Source organism: Bubalus bubalis, chromosome 2 (genome assembly GCF_019923935.1).
Source record: "Bubalus bubalis isolate 160015118507 breed Murrah chromosome 2, NDDB_SH_1, whole genome shotgun sequence".
Taxonomy (NCBI): domain Eukaryota; kingdom Metazoa; phylum Chordata; class Mammalia; order Artiodactyla; family Bovidae; genus Bubalus; species Bubalus bubalis.
The window spans coordinates 131,185,219-131,205,801 of NC_059158.1; the positions used below are offsets into that span (position 1 = coordinate 131,185,219).

The window sequence follows — 20,583 nt, forward strand, 5'->3', positions numbered from 1 at the left end:
TTCGAACGTTATCTCATACCACATACAAAAATAATCTCCAAACAAATTAAAGACGTAAATGTAAGACCAGAAACCATAAACTTCTAGAAGAAAACATAAGCAATATCCTCATTGACATAAATCTTAGTAATATTTTTTTGGATCTATATCCTCAGATAAAGAAAACAAAAGAAAAAATAAACAAATAGGACTTAGGTAAAATTAAAAGCTTTTGCACAATGAAGAAAACCACTGACAAAATGAAAATATCTACTGAACAGGAGAGTATATTTGCAAATGATGTCTGATAAAGGATTAGTATCCAAAATATATAAAGGGTTTATACAATTCAATATCAAAAATAAAACAACCTAATCAACACATGGGCAGAAGAATGAATAGACATTTTTCCAAAGAAGATACACAGATAACAAACAAGCACATGAATACAGAGCACAAGCTCAACATTACTAATCATGAGGAAATGCAGATCAAACCCAAAATGGAACGTCACCTCACACCTGTCAGGATGACTCTTAGCAGAAAGACAACGAATGACAAACGTGGTGAGGATGTGGAGAAAAGTGAACCCTAGTACACTGCTGGTGGAAATATAAATTGGTACAGCCACTATGGAAAACAGTATGGAGGTTCCTCAAAAAACTAAAAATAGAACCACTCTATGATTCCACAATTCTGTCTCCGGGTATATATCTGAAGAAAACAAAAACACTAATTTGAAAAGATACATATACCCCAGTGTTTATAGCAGTGTTATTTAGATAGCCATGATATTCACACAATCCAAGGTGCATCACTGACTCAATGGGCCTGAGTTTGGGTGAACTCTGGGAGTTGGTGATGGACAGGGAGGCCTGGCATGCTACAGTCCATGGGGTGGCAAAGAGTCGGACATGACTGAGCAACTAAACTGAACTGAAGGTGCATCAATCCATTTATGAATGGGTAAAGAATATGTAGTATATGAATACAATGGAATGTCAACCTAAATATGGCTATTGAGTGGGGGTCTGCTACCTGGAAGGCCCAATGCCGACGGGGCCCAGGACACAGCCTGTCACAGACTTGCAGACAAGCAATGCAATTGCATGTGATATGCTCTACAGCTATTCCACACACACACACACACACACACACAAATGAAACAATGCCATCTGCAGCAACATGGACGGACCTGGAGTGTACCATGCTTAGTGAAGGAAGTCATACATGGAAGGACAAATACTGAATGTTTTCACTTATATGTTGAAATAAAAACTAAAACAAATGAACAAATGTAACAAGACAGAAACAGGGAACAACCTAATGGTTACCAGTGGGGAGAGGCATGGGGGGAAAAGCACCATAGGGGAAGGGGATTAAGAGGCACAAACTACTACGTATAAAGTAAATAAGATACAAGGAGATAAAGCACAGCACAGGGAACATAGCCAATATTTTATAATAACTTCAAATGAGTATAATCTATTAAAACATTGAATCACTCTGTTGTATACCTGAAACTAATATTGTAGATCAGCTACACATCCATTAAAAAAGAAAAAACATAAGCGTTCCACTTCACCATAGTATGTGTTGGGACTGAACCCCACTTCTGCCACGTGCTTTGCCAGAAAAGCTGCAACTGTCTGCTCTCTGACGCCCAGGAAGTCTCTGGCTCCTCCAGCCTTCATGTGCACAATTCACACCTGCGGGTTGACTGCTCCATAGCTGGCAGGATTCAATTTTCTTTCCCCACAAGAGCTATGGAGATATAAAGAGAATAGCATGTTGGATACCAGCCATGTGCCAGGCTGGGAACATTGGGGTGAATATGACTCAGTCCCTGCCTCCAAAAGCAGCCAGTCAGGAAATGGAGATACAAAAGCCAATCAGTCCTCTCAAGATGGTCTTTTTCAATCTGAATGCATATGACTACTGAGTGGGGGTCTAACTACATGGCAGGCCCAGTGCTGGGGGGCCAGAACACAGGCTGTCACAGACTTGCAGACAAGCAATGGGATTGGATGTGATACACTCTACAGCTGCTGTGCACAAAAGCTACAGTGACAAGTTCGGGTTCCCAGGGACAGAGGCATTGGACCCCAGCCCCCTTCTGGGCCTTATTTTCCCATTCATGGAAATAGAGTGGACTCAGACTGTTAGTTCTGAGGGCCTGGTACCGGTTCTCCAAAGCTCCCCAGGCCTTTTCTGCAGATGGCATTAATATATCCCAAAGCCTGCAGCAAGCTCTCCACCTGAAGCAGATGCTCTCAACAGTAACCACTAATGCCCAGTAAAAGCTTAATTGCACACTTTTTTTTTTCCTACCACTGAATAAATAATCAAATCAAGTTAACTCAACCTCACTGGCTGGTCTCTATTTTCCCCCTGTTCAAGGCTGTCTCTCCTCTAATTAGCTGTCTTTCATAATGTCATCTTAAGAGTTCAATAAAAGTGCATAGTGGAGGCACTGGGGATGGGCAGGGAAGCAGTGGTCCTCCGGGCAGTCAGCTGCCTACCACAGGCCAGCTGCTGCTGGGCTGCCAGGTCTGAGCTGAATGGCCACCAGGGGAGCCATCGCCGACGTGCACTCAGCCAGCAATGTGGAACTGCATCTCACTTGAAGGAGCTGCCTTGGCAGGCAGGAGGCACAGAGCTGGTTGGAAGGACCCCAGGAACAGGATGGGAGGTTTACAGGGTGAAACAAGGTCACCTTGGGGAAGGGTTGCAAGAGGTATGAGTCTTGAGAGGCCCCTGCAAAGGCCAAACTCACTTCATTCCAAGGGAGGAATCAGAAGGATGGGCAGGGACTGCAGTGAGCAGAGGAGTGGGCTTGACAAGGGCTGGCTTCAGGAGGACCCAGTCCAGCATTCTTCCACCAGCAGCCTTCCACCAACACCACCCCTGAGGGAAAGACAAGACACCTGCTCTTCACACTGCCACCTTTCCATCCCAACCTTGCACCACTTTGGGAGAGGAGCACGGCTCTGTCCCATGCTCAGTGTGAGTAGGTGGGGGGGATGGGGGGCGGGTGTGGAATGAGGGGGAAGAGGAGCAGAAGCACATGAACCAAGGTTCATTTCCACACCAGTGGGGACAGGATGGAAGGGACACATAAAGGATTGTCCTTCATTTTGAAACATGTTCTCTCTCTCAGTGCCAAAATGTCCTTGGGGAAATATTAGCTACAGTTAGTAATAGTCAATATTTCTGAAGTTTTATTTTATATTGGAGTATGTAACAATTGCCTGAAATGCAGAGACCTGGATTTGATCCCTGGGTTTGGAAGATCCCCTGAAGAAGGGAATGGCTACCCATTCCTGTATTCTTGCCTAGAGACTTCTATGGACAGAAGAACCTGGTGGGCTACAGTCCATGGGGTTGCAGAGTCAGATGTGACTGAGTGACTAACACTTTCACTTTCATAGTTGATTTACAATGTTGTGTTAGTTTCAAGTGCACACCACGGTTATTCTTTTATGCATATGCTGCTGCTGCTGCTAAGTCGCTTCAGTCGTGTCTGACTCCATGTGACCCCACAGACGGCAGCCCACCAGGCTCCTCTGTCCTTGGGATTCTCCAGGCAAGACTACTGGAGTGGGTTCCCATTTCCTTCTCCAATGCATGAAAGTGAAAAGTCAAAGTGAAGTCGTTCAGTCGTGTCTGACTCTTCGCGACTGCATGGACTGCAGCCTACCAGGCTCCTCTGTCCATGGGAATTTCCAGGCAAGAGTACTGGAGTAGGTTGCCATTTCCTTCTCCATTTATGCATATAAATATATCTAATTTTTTCAAATAAGGACCTGCTGTATAGCACAGGGAACTCTACTTAGTACTCTATAATAAACTAAATCAGAAAAGAATGTGAAAGAGTCAACTTTTTTTTAAGCCCTACTTTGGCAAAATTAAAACTTGGAAATCCTTTTGATCCACCCATTTTTCACTGGCCCCCTCAATAAATACAAAGTCTGGGACCTCAATACCAGATTGAACTCCCCCTCGTATGAGGGTTCTGGCTCTAGGTGGTGGGTATGTCAACAGCAGAGTCGTTGGGCTCAGGTATGAATGCAAATACCTGTCACAGTGGAGAAGCAGAGTATCTGTACCCAAGGAGGATGGGGCAGTAAAGGCCTGGAGGCTTCCTACAAGTGAGAGCTGGGCCCCTGGGAAGGCTCACCACCTTTGTAATTCTTCCCGTTTCATCCACAGTGCTATTTACCCTAGCACCATGGCCTGTGCCCTGCAACAGAGCAAACTCCATTCCCCAGATGAACTCATTCACCTCTGAAAATGCACTTTACCTCTGGTCAGCAGGTGTTGAATTTGGCTAATGATGGAGCCTTGGACTTCTGTATTTTACAGCTTGTCTCCTCCCAGATTGTGCCCTGGAGTTTCTGCTCATAAAAGGAATTCTTGTCAACCCATCCCTGTCCTGTGTTCACCTGTGACCTGTTTTATCTCCTGGGATATCCAAGTCTTGCTCCTTTGGTTTCCTAGGACCCTGCAGCACCAGCTTCTCACACACACACATGTGCACACACACTCAGAGTCTGATCCAGGTCAGAGGATGGCTCTGCTCAGTGGTGTGGTTCCCTGGACTAAAGGACAGCTCTGGGATCCAGCCATGAGGACAAAGCTCTATAGTCTCATTAAGAAGCCCACAGGTTCTAATATTGCAAATGAAGCTCATAGTAGCTTCTGTAAAGTCAAATATGGCCTAGTAGAAGCTAAATAATAAAAAATGATTTCTTGATGATTCAAAATTTCTTCTCTTTTTTACTTGTGCGAATGGAAATATACCCATATCACCCTGCCTTCTGGCATCCTATACACAACTGCACACATCACCATGACTGGGGATCATTTTTCCAGTGCTATGCTCTTCCTAGACATTTTAGGGGGTGGTGAAGGGCACTCTTGACCCTCTCCAGGGATGACTGACAGGCTGTCTCATGGCTGGCCTTACCTGGGGAACCAGAGAAACCTGGAGGTGGAGTTACACAAGGAGATTCTTGCTTATGGTGAGTAGAACTAAACAGCAAACCCCAAAGTGTTGTGCAAAAAGAATATGAATTAAGAGCCTGGTAAACACAAGATTGTGTGGCAATGCAGGTAGGATTTGAGACGGGCTCTGATGAGGAAAAACACTAGAACTACTGAAGCAGGTAAGCAGCCAACCCAGGGATGCTCTGAGGCCAAGGGGCCGCAGCAGCTTTTTGAGATTTCCCACTCCAGGCAATGTGGATGTGCTGAGTGCATTCAAAGGAGCAGAGTCATGGCCATGGCCTTGGGCACAGGGACTTTCTTTTCTTTTTTTTCTTTTTTGCTCTTTTTCTTTTTCCAACCCTCAGCTAAAGTTGCCCACTGCTGTCTGAATATCTGTGAGTGGTAGACTCCTTCACATAATGACCACCACCATCATTGTCATCATGCCTTCTCTAATTGATTGTGAATTGGGGATGAAAGAAAGAGGAACTTCTTAGGACCTGGAGTAAAATAGGAAGGACTGGGCTATGAAGGTGAACTTCAGAGCCTTTACAAGCTTAAGTGCCTGGGTTTTGGACATAGCCTTTATGAGAGCAGTTTTTACCACTTGCACACCTGCAATTTTAACTTCAAGCCCTTCTCACTTCCTAAGTCACCACCTGCAAAAAGCATTTAAAATATGACTAACAGCAGCCATTTACTGCCCACTCACCATATATTAGGTGCTCCTTCAGGCCGACTATACACACAACTTCATTTAACTCCTTTCAACAGCTGAATGATATCAGTTCAGTTCAGTTCAGTTCAGCCGCTCAGTCATGTCTGACTCCTTAGGACCCCATGGACTGCAGCACGGCAGGCCTCCCTGTCCATTACAAACTCCTGGAGTTTACCCAAACTCATGTCCATTGAATCAGTGATGCCATCCAACCATCTCATCCTCTGTCATCCCCTTCTCCTCCTGCCCTCAATCTTTCCCAGCATCAAGGTCTTTTCAAATCAGTCAGCTTTTCACATCAGGTGGCCAAAGTATTGGAGTTTCAGCTTCAACATCAGTCCGTCCAATGAACACCCAGGATGATCTCCTTTAGGATGGACTGGTTGGATCTCCTTGCAGTCCAAGGGACTCTCAAGAGTCTTCTCCAACACCACAGCTCAAAAGCAACAGTTCTTTGGTGCTCAGCTTTCTTTACAGTCCAACTCTCACATCCAAACATGACTGGAAAAACCATAGCCTTGACTAAACGGACCTTTGTTGGCAAAGTAATGTCTCTGCTTTTTAATATACTGTCTAGGTTGGTCATAACTCTCCTTCCAAGGAGTAAGTGTCTTTTAATTTCATGGCTTCAGTCACCATCTGTGGTGATTTTGGAACCCTCTCCCCCCAAATAAAGTCAGCCACTGTTTCCATTTTTTCCCCATCTATTTCCCATGAAGTGATGGGACCAGATGCCATGATCTTAGTTTTCTGAATGTTGAGCTTTAAGCCAACTTTTTCACTCTCCTCTTTCACTTTCATCAAGAGGCTCATTAGTTCTTCTTCACTTTCTGCCATAAGGGTGGTGTCATCTGCATATTTGTGGTTATTGATGTTTCTTCCGGCAATCTTTATTTCAGCTGTGCTTCATCCAATCCAGCATATAAATTAAATAAGCATGGTGACAGTATATAGCCTTGATGTACTCCTTTTTCTATTTGTAACCAGTCTGCTCTTCCATGTCCAGTTCTAACTGTTGCTTCCTGACCTACATACAGATTTCTCAAGAGGCAGGCAAGGTGGTGTGGTATGTCCATCTCTTTCAGAATTTTCCACAGTTTATTGTGATCCACATAGTCAAAGGCTTTGGCATAGTCAATAAAGCAGAAATAGATGTTTTTCTGGAACTCTCTTGCTTTTTTAATGATCCAGTAGATGTTGGCAATTTGATCTCTGGTTCCTCTGCCTTTTCTAAAACCAGCTTGAACATCTGGAATTTCATGGTTCACGTATTGCTGAAGCCTGGCTTGGAGAATTTTGAGCATTACTTTACTAGCGCGTGAGATGAGTGTAATTGTGCGGTAGTTTGAGCTTTCTTTGGCATTGCCTTTCTTTGGGATTGGAATAAAAACTGACTTTTCCAGTCCTGTGGCCACTGCTGAGTTTTCCAAGTTTGCTGGCAGATTGAGTGCAGCACTTTCACAGCATCATCTTTCAGGATTTGAAATAGCTCCACTGGAATTCCATTGCCTCCACTAGCTTTGTTCATAGTTATTCTTCTTAAGGCCCACTTGACTTCACATTCCAGGATGTCTGGCTCTAGGTGAGTGATCACATCTCGTGATTATCTGGGTCATGAAGATATTTTTTGTACAGTTCTTCTGTGTATTCTTGCCACCTCTTCTTAATATCTTCTGCTTCTGATAGCTCCATACAATTTCTGGCCTTTATTGAGCCCATCTTTGCATGAAATGTTCCCTTGGAATCTCTAATTTTATGGAAGAGTTCTCTAGTTTTTCACATTCTATTATTTTCCTCTATTTCTTTGCACTGATCACTGAGGAAGTCTTTCTTATCTCTCCTTCTATTCTTTGGAACTCTACATTCAAATGAGGATATCTTTCCTTTTCTGCTTTGTTTTTCTCTTCTCTTCTTTTCACAGCTATTTGTAAGGCCTCCTCAAACAGCCATTTGGCTTTTTGCATTTATTTTTCTTGGGGATGGTCTTGCTCCCTGTCACCTGTACAATGTCATGAACCTCCATCCATAGTTCATCAGGCACTCTGTCTATCAGATCTAGTCGCTTAAATCTATTTCTCACTTCCACTGTATAATCATAAGGGATTGATTTTGGTCATACCTGAATGGTCTAGTGGTTTTCCCCACTTTCTTCAATTTAAGTCTGAATTTGGCAATAAGGAGTTCATGATCTGAGCCACAGTCAGCTCCCACTCTTGGTTTTGCTGACTGTATAGAGCTTCTCCATCTTTGGCTGCAAAGAATATAATCAACCTGATTTTGGTATTGACCATCTGGTGATGTCCATGTGTAGAGTCTTCTCATGTGTTGTTGGAAGAGGGTGTTTGCTATGACCAGTGTGTTCTTTTGGCAAAACTCTATTAGCCTTTGCCCTGCTTCATTCTGTACTCCAAGGCCAAATTTGCCTGTTACTCCAGGTGTTTCTTGACTTCCTACTTTTGCATTCCAGCCCGCTTAATGAAACGGGCATCTTTTTTGCGTGTTGGTTCTAAAAGGTCTTGTAGTTCTTCATAGAACCATTCAACTTCAGCTTCTTCAGCATTAGTGGTTGGGGCATAGACTTGGATTACCGTGATATGAAATGGTTTCCTTTGGAAATGAACAAAGATCATTCTGTCGTTTTTGAGATTGCACCCAAGTACTGCATTTTGGACTCTTTTGTTGACCATGATGGCTACTCCATTTCTTCTAAGGGATTCCTGCCCACAGTAGTAGATATAATGGTCATCTGAGTTAAATTCACCCATTCCAGTCCATTTTAGTTCACTGATTCCTAGAATGTCGATGTTCACTCTTGCCATCTCCTGTTTGATCACTTCCAATTTGCCTTGATTCATGGATCTAACATTTCAGGTTCCTATGCAATATTGCTCTTTAGAGCATTGGACCTTGCTTCTATCACCAGTCACATCCACAACTGGGTGTTGTTTTTGCCTTGGCTCTGTCCCTTCATTCTTTCTGGAGTTATTTCTCCACTGATCTCCAGTAGCATATTGGGCACCTACCGACCTGGGTAATTCATCTTTCATGTCCTATCTTTTTGTCTTTTCATACTGTTCATGGGATTCTCAAGGCAAGAATACTGAAGTGGTTTGCCATTCCCTTCTGCAGGGAATGATATCAGGCCTCACTAAACTCGACCTTATCATAAGGGAATAAATTCAGGACCATTGTGTGACTTGCCCAGGGCCTCACAGCTAGTCAGTGACAGAGGCAGGATTCAACAACAGACATTTCTGACCCCAAGGCCCTTTCATGAGCCTTCCAATATTTTGTGTGGCCTTCACCTGCTCACTATGCTGATTTGGGGGCTGGTAAACAGCTTCATCAAGATCACTTGAGAACTGAGGAAACTGGATCAATTCACCAATACATATGCTCTGCTAAATCACTTCAGTCATGTCCTGCTCTTTTGTGACCCTATGGACTGCAGCCCTCCAGGCTCCTCTGTCCATGGGATTCTCCATTCAAGAATAATGGAATGGGTTTGCAATGCCCTCCTCCAGGGGATCTGATTTCAGTGTTGACCATCTGGTGATGTCCATGTGTAGAGTCTTCTCTTGTGTTGTTGGAAGAGGGTGTTTGCTATGACCCAGGGATCAAACCCCACAGCTCCTGTGCCTCCTGCATTGCAGGCAGATTCTTTACCACTGAGCCACCAGGGAAGCCCGTTCACCAATATATAAATATATACATACCCTGCTTTGAAAGACGTAGTATCTACTCAGGCTAAACACATAAAGTCCGGTTATCGGCACATTCCTAAGAAATGTGTATATACACCCACAAAGGATGTATTCAAATGTGGTCATTCCAGTATTGTCTGTAGTATCTCCAAACTAGAACAACTAAATTTTTGTCACAGGAGCCTGGATATATAGATTGTGCTTGGTCCTACAATGGCATATTGCCATCTGTGAGGGTGAACAGACCACAGCTCCACACAAGAGCATGCACTGGGACCATGGGGCCTTGTGCTGAGATCAGGATCCTAATCTCCCCATGTTTTTCCAGATTTGTGCCATGTCTTCCCCATCAGCCTTGGATCTCCTTGTGAGTGGAGAACTGTCCCTTTCTTTCCTGTTTCATTCTGAACTCACCCAGGTAAACATCACCTTTGGGAACATTGTTGACTATCTACTCTGGAGATCAATGAAATAGAGGATAGAAAAACAAAATAATCCATGAAACCAAAAGTGAGTTCTTTGAAAAGATTATCAAAATTGACAAATCATGTAAGTAGACTGGAAAAGGAAAAAAGAGAGAAAGACACAGATAACTAAAATCAGAAATGCAAGTGGGGAATTTATTTCCAACCTTATGGAAATTAAAAGGTATGTAAGAGAATACCATGAATAATTTTACAACAGCAAATTAGATAACTTAGATGAGTAGACAAATTCCTAGAAATACACAGACTATCAAAGTGACTCAAGAAGAAATAGAAAATCCAAATAGACCCAGGTTGTGTATTGAATTGTGTTCCTCCTCAAAATTCACATGTTGAAGGCCCAGTGGACTAATTCACCTGTAACAAGTAAATAAGATGAAAAACAGTCTCTCAAAGTGTTGCCACGTGGTGCTAGTGGTAAAGAATCCACCTACCAATGCAGCAGACAAGAGACCATGGGTCTATCCCTGGGTTGGGAAAATCCCATGGAGAAGGAAATGGCAACCCACTTCAGTATTCTTGCCTGGAAAATCCCATGGCAAGAGCCTGGTGGGCTACAGTCCACGGGGTTGCAAAGAATGGAAATGACTGAGCACTTATCAGCAAAATATTGCTAAAAATGTGGAAAAATTGGGACCTTCATGTATTTGAGAGAGTCATTTCCTAGGCAGGTTGATAGGGAGTCTAGGGGTCCCCAAGGAGAGAGGGGTCTGGAATTCTCAAGGAGGAAGAAAGGACAAACTTTTTTGTCTTTCTCTACATTCCTTAGGATTATATAACAATAATGTATCCTGCCTAAGGGCAGTCTTTGGATTCACCTTTTGTTATCTTAAAATGTTAATTATGGGAGTAGACCTGGTCTTTACAAGGATGTATCTTGCCTGAGGACAGTGTTACCTTAAGATGTAAATTATGGGAGTGGGTCTGATGAGGTCTTTGCAACCTCCAGACATTCTTTGGATTATATAACCTCATTGTTAACACTAGCAAGCGGGTACTCTTTCTGCCCCCTTCTGATGCCTATGTCAGAAGCTTTCTCTATCTCCTTTATACTTTAATAAAACTTTATTACACAAAAGCTCTGAGCGATCAAGCCTCGTCTCTGGTCCCGGATTGAATTCTTCTCCTCCGGGAGCCAAGAATCCCAGTGTATTCACGTGATTCAACAACAACCTTTCATATTGCTGGTGGGAATGTAAACTGGTTCAGGCACTGTGAAAAATGATTTGGCTTTTCCTAAAATTTTTAAACATTAAATTAATGTATCATCCACAATTTCATTCCCAAGTATATACCACCACCCCCAGCCCCAAGAGAATTGTAAACAGATACTGTTGCATATTTATGCATGTTCATAGCACCACTATCCACATAACTGAAAAATGGAAACTGCACAAATGTCCATCATCAGATGACTGGGTAAATGAATCATGGTCTATAGATACAATGGAATATTATTCAGTCATAAAAATGAATGGAATATTGATAAATGCTACAATGTTAATAAATGTTGAAAACATATGGTAAGGGAAAGGAGAGAGACACAAAATGTCACATATTGTGTGATTCCATTTATATAAATATCTAGAATAAATAAATCCATAGTGACAGAAGATATATTGATTCTTGTCAGGGTCTAAGAAAAAAGTATAAGGAGAAATTGATTAATGGGCAAGAAATTTTACTTTGGAGTGATGAAATTGTTTTTATAGAGGTGGTAGTTACAAAACATTGTAAATGCATTAAATGCTACTGAATTATTCACTTTAAAATGGTTAATTTACTTTTTCTCATTTTTAATTGAAGTATAGTTGATATACAATGTTATGTTAATTTCTGCTATACAGCAAAGTGATTCAGTCATATATATGTATACATTCTTTTTTTTTTCCCATTTTTTTCCATTTTTTTTTCCATTTTCCATTTTTCCCATATTTTTCCCATTATGGTTTATCCCAGGATATTGAATATAGTTCCCTGTGCTATGTAGTAGGACCTAGCTGTTTATCCATTCTATATATACTGCTTTGCATCTACTGACCCCAAACTCCCAATCGATTCATTTTATATGAATTCCAGCTCAATAAACTACTTTTTAAAAGGGTAACCCAGGAGTTCCTGGGGCTGATGGAATTTGTTCTACACCTAAACTGTGGTGATGGCTATATGAACCTACACATGAGATAACATTGTTATCTAAATGTACATGTACACACACTCACATTCATATACACTCATGTACTCACATGGGTATAAGTAGAACTGGGGAAATCTAATTAAGACCTTTAGATTGTATCAGTGCCAATGCTTCGGTTAGAATACTGTACTCTAGTTTTCCAAGGGGGCTACCTTACAGCAAACCGGGTAAAACATCCATGGATATCTCTATATTATTTCTAAAGCTACATGTAAATCTACAATTATATTAAAATTAAAAGCTTAATTTTCAAAAAGCTCCCTCTTCCAAGCTTTCATGACCCACATCCTTGGGGGCTGGTGAGAAACTCTCAGGTGGCCTGACCATCTCTTTCACTGAAAATGAAAGTTGCTCAGTTGCGCCTGACTCCTTGCAATCTCGTGGACTACACAGTCCATGGAATTCTCCAGGCCAGCATACTGGAGTGGGTAGCCTTTCCATTCTCCAGGGGATATTCCCAACCCAGGGATCGAGCACAGGTCTCCCGTATTGCAGGCGGATTCTTTACCAGCTGAGTCACAGGGAAGCCCTCTCTCTCACTGTGAAAGGCCAGCAACTTGAAAAGATGCGTGATTTACCACCCCACATGTTAGTTCCAGTTAACTAGATGCTGCCATAGTTTTTCTCAAGTTGACTGATTTTACATTTTTCTCTCTGCCTGGGTTTTTTCCCCCAGACTCAAGACATAATTTCCTCTTTCAAAATCAAGTATTTTAGTACAGCTCAATATTGTAGTTTAATGCTGCCCATCTCAGGTGAGTGACAACTCATCTACCATATTCATGCCTTTAGTTTGGAGAGGGAAAGGAGAAATATCATTTTATTGTATGGTCTCGATTCCTCACCCAGCAAAAATAAAGTAATGAGAAGCAGCCATTTTTAGGAATAAATCTTTTTTGAAAAGACAAGAACAGAAAGGCTAGTTACTCAGTAACCAGTTCAGTTTCTGCTCTGATAGGTCAGCAATTTAACTCACAGTGAGCTCCTGGGAAGCTGCTTCCTCTCTCCTGATTTCAGTTTTTTCTACTAAGAAGAAAAAACTGTTTTTTTCTATTGCTACTCTGTGAAGTTAAATTAGTACCTTTGAAAAGTCCCTTCTGGTTCTAAAATCCGCTGATTCCTCTTATCTGCTGTTATAAACCATAGGTCTGTCACTCACTATTTTAGAAATTTAACCCTATGAACTCCAAACAGTTGTGTATCTCTACAAAATAAAACTAATGTATGGATGAGTTTTTATATGTATGTCATGAATTTATAGATCTATTTGAAGAGAACTGACATATTATTCAATCTTCTGACTGATGCTCAACATTTATGTCTCCATTTATTTAGATCTTTAATTTCTCTTAGCAATGTTTCTTACTTTGTTTTCAAGGTATGTGTCTTGCATTCTTTTGGTTAAATTTATCCCAAAGTATTTAATTTTTTGTTGTTCAAAGGTAGTTTATTCTAATTTCTGCTTGTTCATTTTTAATATATAGAAATGCAGTTGATTTTGTACATTGACTTTATGGACTGCAAACTTGCAGTCTCACTTATTCTAGTGTTCATTTGAAGATTCTTTAGGATTTTTTGGATAGATGATATGTTCCCTCAAATAAGGTAGTTTTACTTTTTCCTTTCCAATAGTGGTGCCATTTTTATGATTCTCCTGCCTTACTGCACTTGAACTAACTAGATGGAAGAAGCTTTCCCCTGTGTCTAAATCAGGCAGGGATTCCCTTCCCAACTGGAGACTTGGGGATATCTCCCTTAAAGAAGAGTTAAAGAGAGACCTTAAAGTCTATGAGAATTTTATTTAGGGCTTCCTGTATGAGTAAACTGGTGACTGATGATGACAAGAAAGATAACATTTAAGGCACAGGCATCCAGACCAATTCAAGTTTTGTGAAAACACTTACTGGGGTCCTGGAGTTTAATTCAAGGAGCCAGGTTAGGGTCCAAGCAACCCAGGTTATTAGTTTGTAACAATACCTGAATGTGTTCTTTAATTCAGAATTTTATGAAGATAACAATGAGAGTTGACTGCAAATAATAAACCCACATTTTAAAAGGTAAGTATATGGAATTTACTTTATGCAGTTAATGTTGCTTTTATAAGATGGGTTCAACTACATGGCTTTCCATGGAATAAATAGGCTACATGCCCAGATAATGAGGTGGCCCAAACTTATGTGGCAGTCTCTTTCACCTTGAAATCTCTTTTTTTCATATTGAAACCAAGCAGGACCCTGAGGGGCTCCTGAGCACAGAAATTTTCTGTGTTCCCTGTTTCTTATTTGTTAAGGAACAGACTCCAGCCTCCATGAACTTCCTTGAGTCTGAAAGGGCAGGTTCAAACAGCTGCTAATCAGGGAAGGGAGGAGATGTAAAGATAAGGAAGGAGCAGCCAAGAAACAATAGTACAACCTTAGGGCTTCCCTGGTGGCTCAGTGGTAAAGAATATGTCTGCCAATGCAGGAGACATAGGTTCCATCCCTGATCTGTGATGATCCCACATGTCCTGGAGCAACACATTCCAGGGGCCACAACTATTGAGCCTGTGCTCTTGAGCCCAGAAGCCACAACTATGGTGTCTATGAATCTTAACATGAAGCCAGTGTGTGGTAGGGCCTGTGCTCCACAACAAGAGAAGCCTCCACAATGAGAATCCCACACACCACAACTGGAGAGTAGCTCCTGCTCTCCACAATTAGAGAAAGCCTATGCAGCAACAAAGACCTAGCACAGTCAAAAATATATAATTAATAAAATTATATGTAAAAAAATAGTGCAGTCTTGGGGCAGGGTTCCAGTTCCCCCCTCAAAGTATACACATAACAATATCTTTTTTTACAGAACCAAAACCCCCAACAAATGGAGTTATCATTCCTCATTCTAGAGAAGACCACTTGAGGCCATATTAAAGGAACCAGAGAAGCTCATCAAGACATTACCTGAGGCCAGATTAAAGGAATGTAGGCCCTGCACACAGCCTGATCTTATCAGCAATGCCAACCTTGAACTATTGCTATAAAACTCCTCGTCAAATCCTCCCAGACTGGGACACACAGTTTTCAAGGGCAGGAGTCTACCCTGTCCCCCTTTGCCTGGCAAAGAAATTAAGCTACTCTTTTCTACTTCACCCAAAACTCTGTCTCTGACATTGGATTCCCTACCGGTGCACAGAGGGCAAGTTTTCAGTATCAATATCCCAGAAACCAGGGCTGATCCCTCACATATAAAAGTCAAAGCCTGGCCATTATAACCTATCCCTGAAGCAGAATGTAGAGGCACATCCTGAGACCTAAGACTTCCCCAAGCCTCCTCAAATGCTCACCAACTCAGAGCTTTGCTGCTGCCAGTATACATTCTGGGGTGCACACCCACTCAGATCCCAGTAGAGTTCCTCAGGCTGTGAAGGGACCTTCATTCATTCAGGGAGTTATTCAACTTTGCCTTCCAAACCCAAATAGGCTTGAGATTCCTATGTGACAGGTTTAGGGCAAATAGCCTTTTTAAAGGGCACACACTTTCTCTTGTCATAGCTTGGACTTCCCCAATCCTTGTGCTCCAGCCCTGCTAACAAAAGCATTGTGCATTTGGGGAAATAGAGGCAAATAGTGGGGTAAGGGGGCTGTCCAGCTAATAATTAAATGTTTGATTTTCCACTTAGCTTTGATTCTTCTGTGTATAGAAGAATCTTTACAGAGAAGATGGAGATTGAGATGAGATGAGATGGCTGGAACCAGAAGAGAATTGGTAGAAACATACAACCCCGCAACAAAGCATTTAGTCCCTTTCCAGCAAAGAGAATCCCCTACCCTATCTTTGAATTCCATTTCAGTGCAGTAAAGGAAGGGTTTTGTTCGTGCATGTTAAGGCACCTCAGTCATGTCCAGCTCTTTGCGACCCTGATGAACTTGAGCCTGACAGGCTCTTCTGTCCATGGGATTCTCCAGGCAAGAATTCTGGAATGTGTTGCTGCCGGGAGCCAGCGTGAGGAACTCCACCCATGGCAAAGGTCATGAGGAAGGAGGCTCGGCATACACAAAGGTGGGATTGAGCCTCAGGAGTCCCCCTGGAAATTCTCAAGCATCTACCCCCAAAACCAGAGTCTGCCTACTTTCTGCTTTGTGCTCTCACCTACACCTCTGACTTTACAGGGGGCTGTCCCCCATTACCTCTTTCTGAAAAAAGAGTTAACTTACAGCTCCAGTTAATAAAGTTCCTGGGTGTGATAGTGTTTCAACCTACAAACTCCTTTGGAAGTCCTCTAGCCTGCCTGAATAGGTTTTTCCGGCCACATGTGATTGTTCAGAGCCTCCCAACTGTGAGAGGCATGAGATGTTCTAAACTGTCTAAATACAGATTCCTTTGAGCAGTTAAAAGATTGATTAGAAATTGTATTGGTGAAGGGTTTTTCACTTGTTGGGCCAATGTTCGCTGCTAAGTCTCCATATCACTTACCTACTGTGTCCCTGGCAGTGTATTGATTGATATAATTGGTGTATAGAAATGTAAGTAGTAGCTTTAACGTTTGTAACCTTGGACCCTTGAGTTAATTCTTTTTCTTGTTATAGCCCACCACACCTTTGCCCTATAGGAATGCAACTTTATCTAATGCTTTTGGAGGGTGGTGCCTGACTAATCACCCTTAGAGAAAAATAAGTTTTCTGAAGAAAGGGTCTTAAAATGTTAACAGGCCTCCGGGCCAGAAGATGATGCAAATCATCTAAACTTTTGCATATGATAAGTTTGCAGGAAGAAAGCCTGGCTTACTGCATGACTACCCCTTCTCCCATTATCCTCTATGCATAACTTAAGGTATAAAAACTACTCTGGAAAATAAAGTGCAGGCCTTGTTCACCGAAACTTGGTCTCCCTATGTCGTTCTTTCTCTTTGGAATTTTATTAGCTTTCCACGTAAACCAAGTTATTCAGCCTCTTTTCCCCACTGAATTTTCTCACTGAGCTATCCTTATTTAACCACTCTTTATATCTTTAATTCTATCGTATCCTGATCGCCGAAGCCGTCTCCCCTTCGAAATCCCTGACTCCACCGGGGCTGGACCCCAGCATGTTGCCATGCCCTCCTCCAGGGGATCTCCCCAGTCCAGAGATCAAACCCATGTCTCTTATGTCTCCCAGGTCTTTTACGTCTTTTGCATTGGCTGGAGGGTTCTTTACCACTAGAGCCACCTGAGAGGTCCAAAGGAAGGGTTACAAAATATTTTCTATGAAAAGGGGATTGGGTCTGACAGTGGTGAGAAGTACTGCTGTATATTACTTAACCCGCCAAAGCATTCTGCTCTGTAAGAAAGCCCCTTTAACAAAGGAAAGTTGGAATTAGAATGTGATGCAGGATAAACCAACTGGAGGTGGAAGAGATAAAATGAACTGCTGCTACTGCTGCTGCTAAGTCGCTTCAGTCGTGTCCAACTCTTTGTGACCCCATAGACGGCAGCCCACCAGGCTCCCCTGTCCCTGGGATTCTCCAGGCAAGAATATTATAGTGGGTTGCCATTTCCTTCTCCAATGCATGAAGGTGAAAAGTGAAAGTGAGGTCGCTCAGTCCTGACTCTGAGCGACCCCATGGACTGCAGCCTACCAGGCTCCTCTATCCATGGGATTTTCCAGGCAAGAGTACTGGAGTGGGGTGCCATCGCCTTCTCCGAAAATGAACTGGACACACATTAAATATTTAGCTGAATTAGAAGAGCTGAGTTAGCAGAAGCCCAGGTCTTAGCACAGGTAACTGACGAGATCACATTTCCATCCACTGGATGTGGGGGTTGTCAATTCTCAAGCAAAAGGGAGAAAAGAATACTCATCCAAATTAGCATTACTGTTACCTAAAGTGGAATTTGGCTGCTTGCCACTCTAAAGCCAATAAAGAGGCAAGGTTGGTGGAAAGGAAAGTTTGCTTTATTTTGTAGGCTGGCTATTGGGGGGTGGGTGAGGAGGGGAGGATGGACTCATGTCCAAAGGCTGACTCTCCCTCCTCCCAACAATCAGGGGGCAAGAGCTTTTATAGACAGAGGAAGGAGGCTATATACAGAAACTGCACAGTCAGCTCTGACAGTCATCTTGAAATTGGTCATGTGTCTATCAGTATCATCTTGATTGCTGTAAGTACAGTTAATCTTCAGTTCCAGATTTCTTTCCTATTTCTTTGAGGCCAGTTCTCGGAATTGTGGCAGCTTATGTCATGGCTACAGTCTTGTTCCCATTTCTTTGAGGCCATTTCTTAGAACTGTGGCAGGTTAAGTCATGGCTACAGTCTGATCATCACATAGTTAATGTCTTCCACCTGGTGGGGGTTTCAGTATCTATAAAAGAGCTCAAAGGATATAGCTTAGAATGTATCCTACAGCCCTTGAGGAGGAACTAAAGGTCCTTGACTTTGCTTAATGACTAAATTATTATTATTTCGTCCTGTTTACTTGTTTTCCTTTGCTTCTGCATTTTCTCACTTCTCTGATTAAATGTGTTTTTGACTAAAGTTTTTCTACAGAAAAAAAAGGCAGGCAGAGGACATGGAATGGGGGTGGTGGGGGGAAGAACCAAAAGGTCTGGTTCTTTCTATTACTTGTAAAGCAGTTGTCTTGATGAATATAATTCATCCCTCTTGGCCATATAATTGATATTCAAGAAGGAATGAAACTATAAATAGCAAAATAAATGAATGAATGCATGATAACACAAGTACTGAAGACTACTAGGATAAGAATAAATGGTTGCTCAGGTGGTTAAGGGTCAGGGGAACCCTTAATCACCTGAGCTGAGCAGAATCTGGAGTGTGCCTGCATGGGTCCTAGGTCTGAGCCCACCCCCCTCACTTGTAACTGCACCCTCAACAGGTCACAGGTGAGTTGCTCCCAAGGGAGCAGTACTCAGGTGAAGGACTTTCCCATGCCAGGGCCCTTCTGCCATCACTGGCAGCCAGAAGCCAACCCCAATGCCCTCTGAAAGCCTACCTGTCAGAAGGGCAGGTTAGCCATTCATCTCTCAAAATCTTCTCTCCTGGGCCTCATTGCCTTGAGGCTTTGCCAGTTAATGAATGCAGCAGGTACGCCTAGTGCAGCTATTCTTTTGCCAGGTGTTGGAGACAGGTGGTGAGCAAAGCAGACTGGTGCCTGGCCTCACGGAGCTCACAGCTGACAGAGACCAGTCACTGGAGGAAAAAACAAGCTGTAAATAGTGTGTGATTATAATAAGACATAAGTGCTATTAAGGATGGAATGAGGAGGAGTGCTTCAAAAAAGTTCCATGGAAAGCAATGCCTGAGCTAAGAGTTGAAGGTTGGGAAGGCACTCCCTGGGGGAAGTGGAAGGGAAGCAGGTGGTGGAGAGTTATCAGGAGCAGGACTAGCACATGCAAAGGCCCTGGGGTGGGACTTCACCAGAAACACCTGGTCCACAGGCCAGCATGGAGGAATGAGGAACATGAGAGGAGGGGCAATGTGAGGCTTTTAAGAGTGATAAAAAGCCATGCAAAGATGGAGGGAGATGAGGGAGGGGCACTGACAGTTTCACATTTTGAAGCAATCATCCTGGCTGCAGGCTGGAGAAAGATGGCTAAAGGGCCAAATAGAAAGCTGGGAGATCAATTAGAAAGCCTTGGCCACAGTAGTCTGGCACTTGGAGCATATGATTGTGGAGGTGAAGAAGAGTGGACAGACTCCAGAGACGTTTCAGAGGAAAAACTGTCAGGACTGCCGATCTGAGAAGCAAATTCTCACTAAAATACAAAGAACTGAGTGTCTGGCCTCCTACCTTTCAGATTCAGGGGCTCTGAAAGTCCAGCCTTCAGTTAATGCTACTCGTTGTGCACCCCTCACACTGACCAGCCAGACGCTGGCCAGCAATCTTGTTGGAGGGGGAAGTCACTGCTTAAGGAAGTTCCAACTGTAGGAAGCATCTTTCTTACTGCAAGCTGAATGCCTCCCATCTCTTGGGTTTCCTGCAGTCTCCAGATATTGAGGAAACCTGGCAAGTACCATTCTCCCCACACACCTTCCAAACCCAACCAGTCTCTGTGGTCCCCGTACTAATGAATGGCCTTAGGCAGACCACATCAGGTGTCTGAACCCCAGTCTCCTATATGAAGACTTGGAGGAGCAGCTGGCCCCCAGCAGGATGGGGGATCACCATAGCTGGCATTATTTATAAGTATTTGGTACACACAACAGCTCTTGGGAAGCAAAAATGCAGGCTGATCCCCTGAACATCACTTGGCTAGCTCAATTGCTAGACCCTGGGTGTAAATCTCCTCACCCTTAAGGAATATCCTCAAAGTCTTCAAGTAAAGGAGCAAACTCCTTGGAGATTCTGGAATGCTCCTCCCCTGGCCCTGACTCTGCCCCAGCCTGAGCCAGCTCTGAGAAACAACAGCAGGGACACTAATCCCAAAGAAGCCAGGAACACTGAGGGTAGTGTGAGGAGGGGCAGCCTTGGGCAATTTAATTAACTTCTCTAAACCTTAAGGGTCTTAGTCTAAAATTGAGATAATGATAGTACCTACCTC

The 20,583-nt window shown here is 42.9% G+C and overlaps 1 long non-coding RNA gene across 1 annotated transcript; it reads right to left on the minus strand.

The window, feature by feature from the left end:
• Positions 1-277: 277 nt before the first annotated feature.
• On the minus strand, positions 278-20,306 carry LOC123328545. The gene is made up of 4 exons (XR_006543435.2): positions 19,833-20,306; positions 19,035-19,231; positions 2,756-2,886; positions 278-1,743 (listed from the first exon to the last, which is right to left on the minus strand). It is a non-coding gene; the product is annotated as an uncharacterized LOC123328545 (long non-coding RNA).
• Positions 20,307-20,583: the final 277 nt, after the last annotated feature.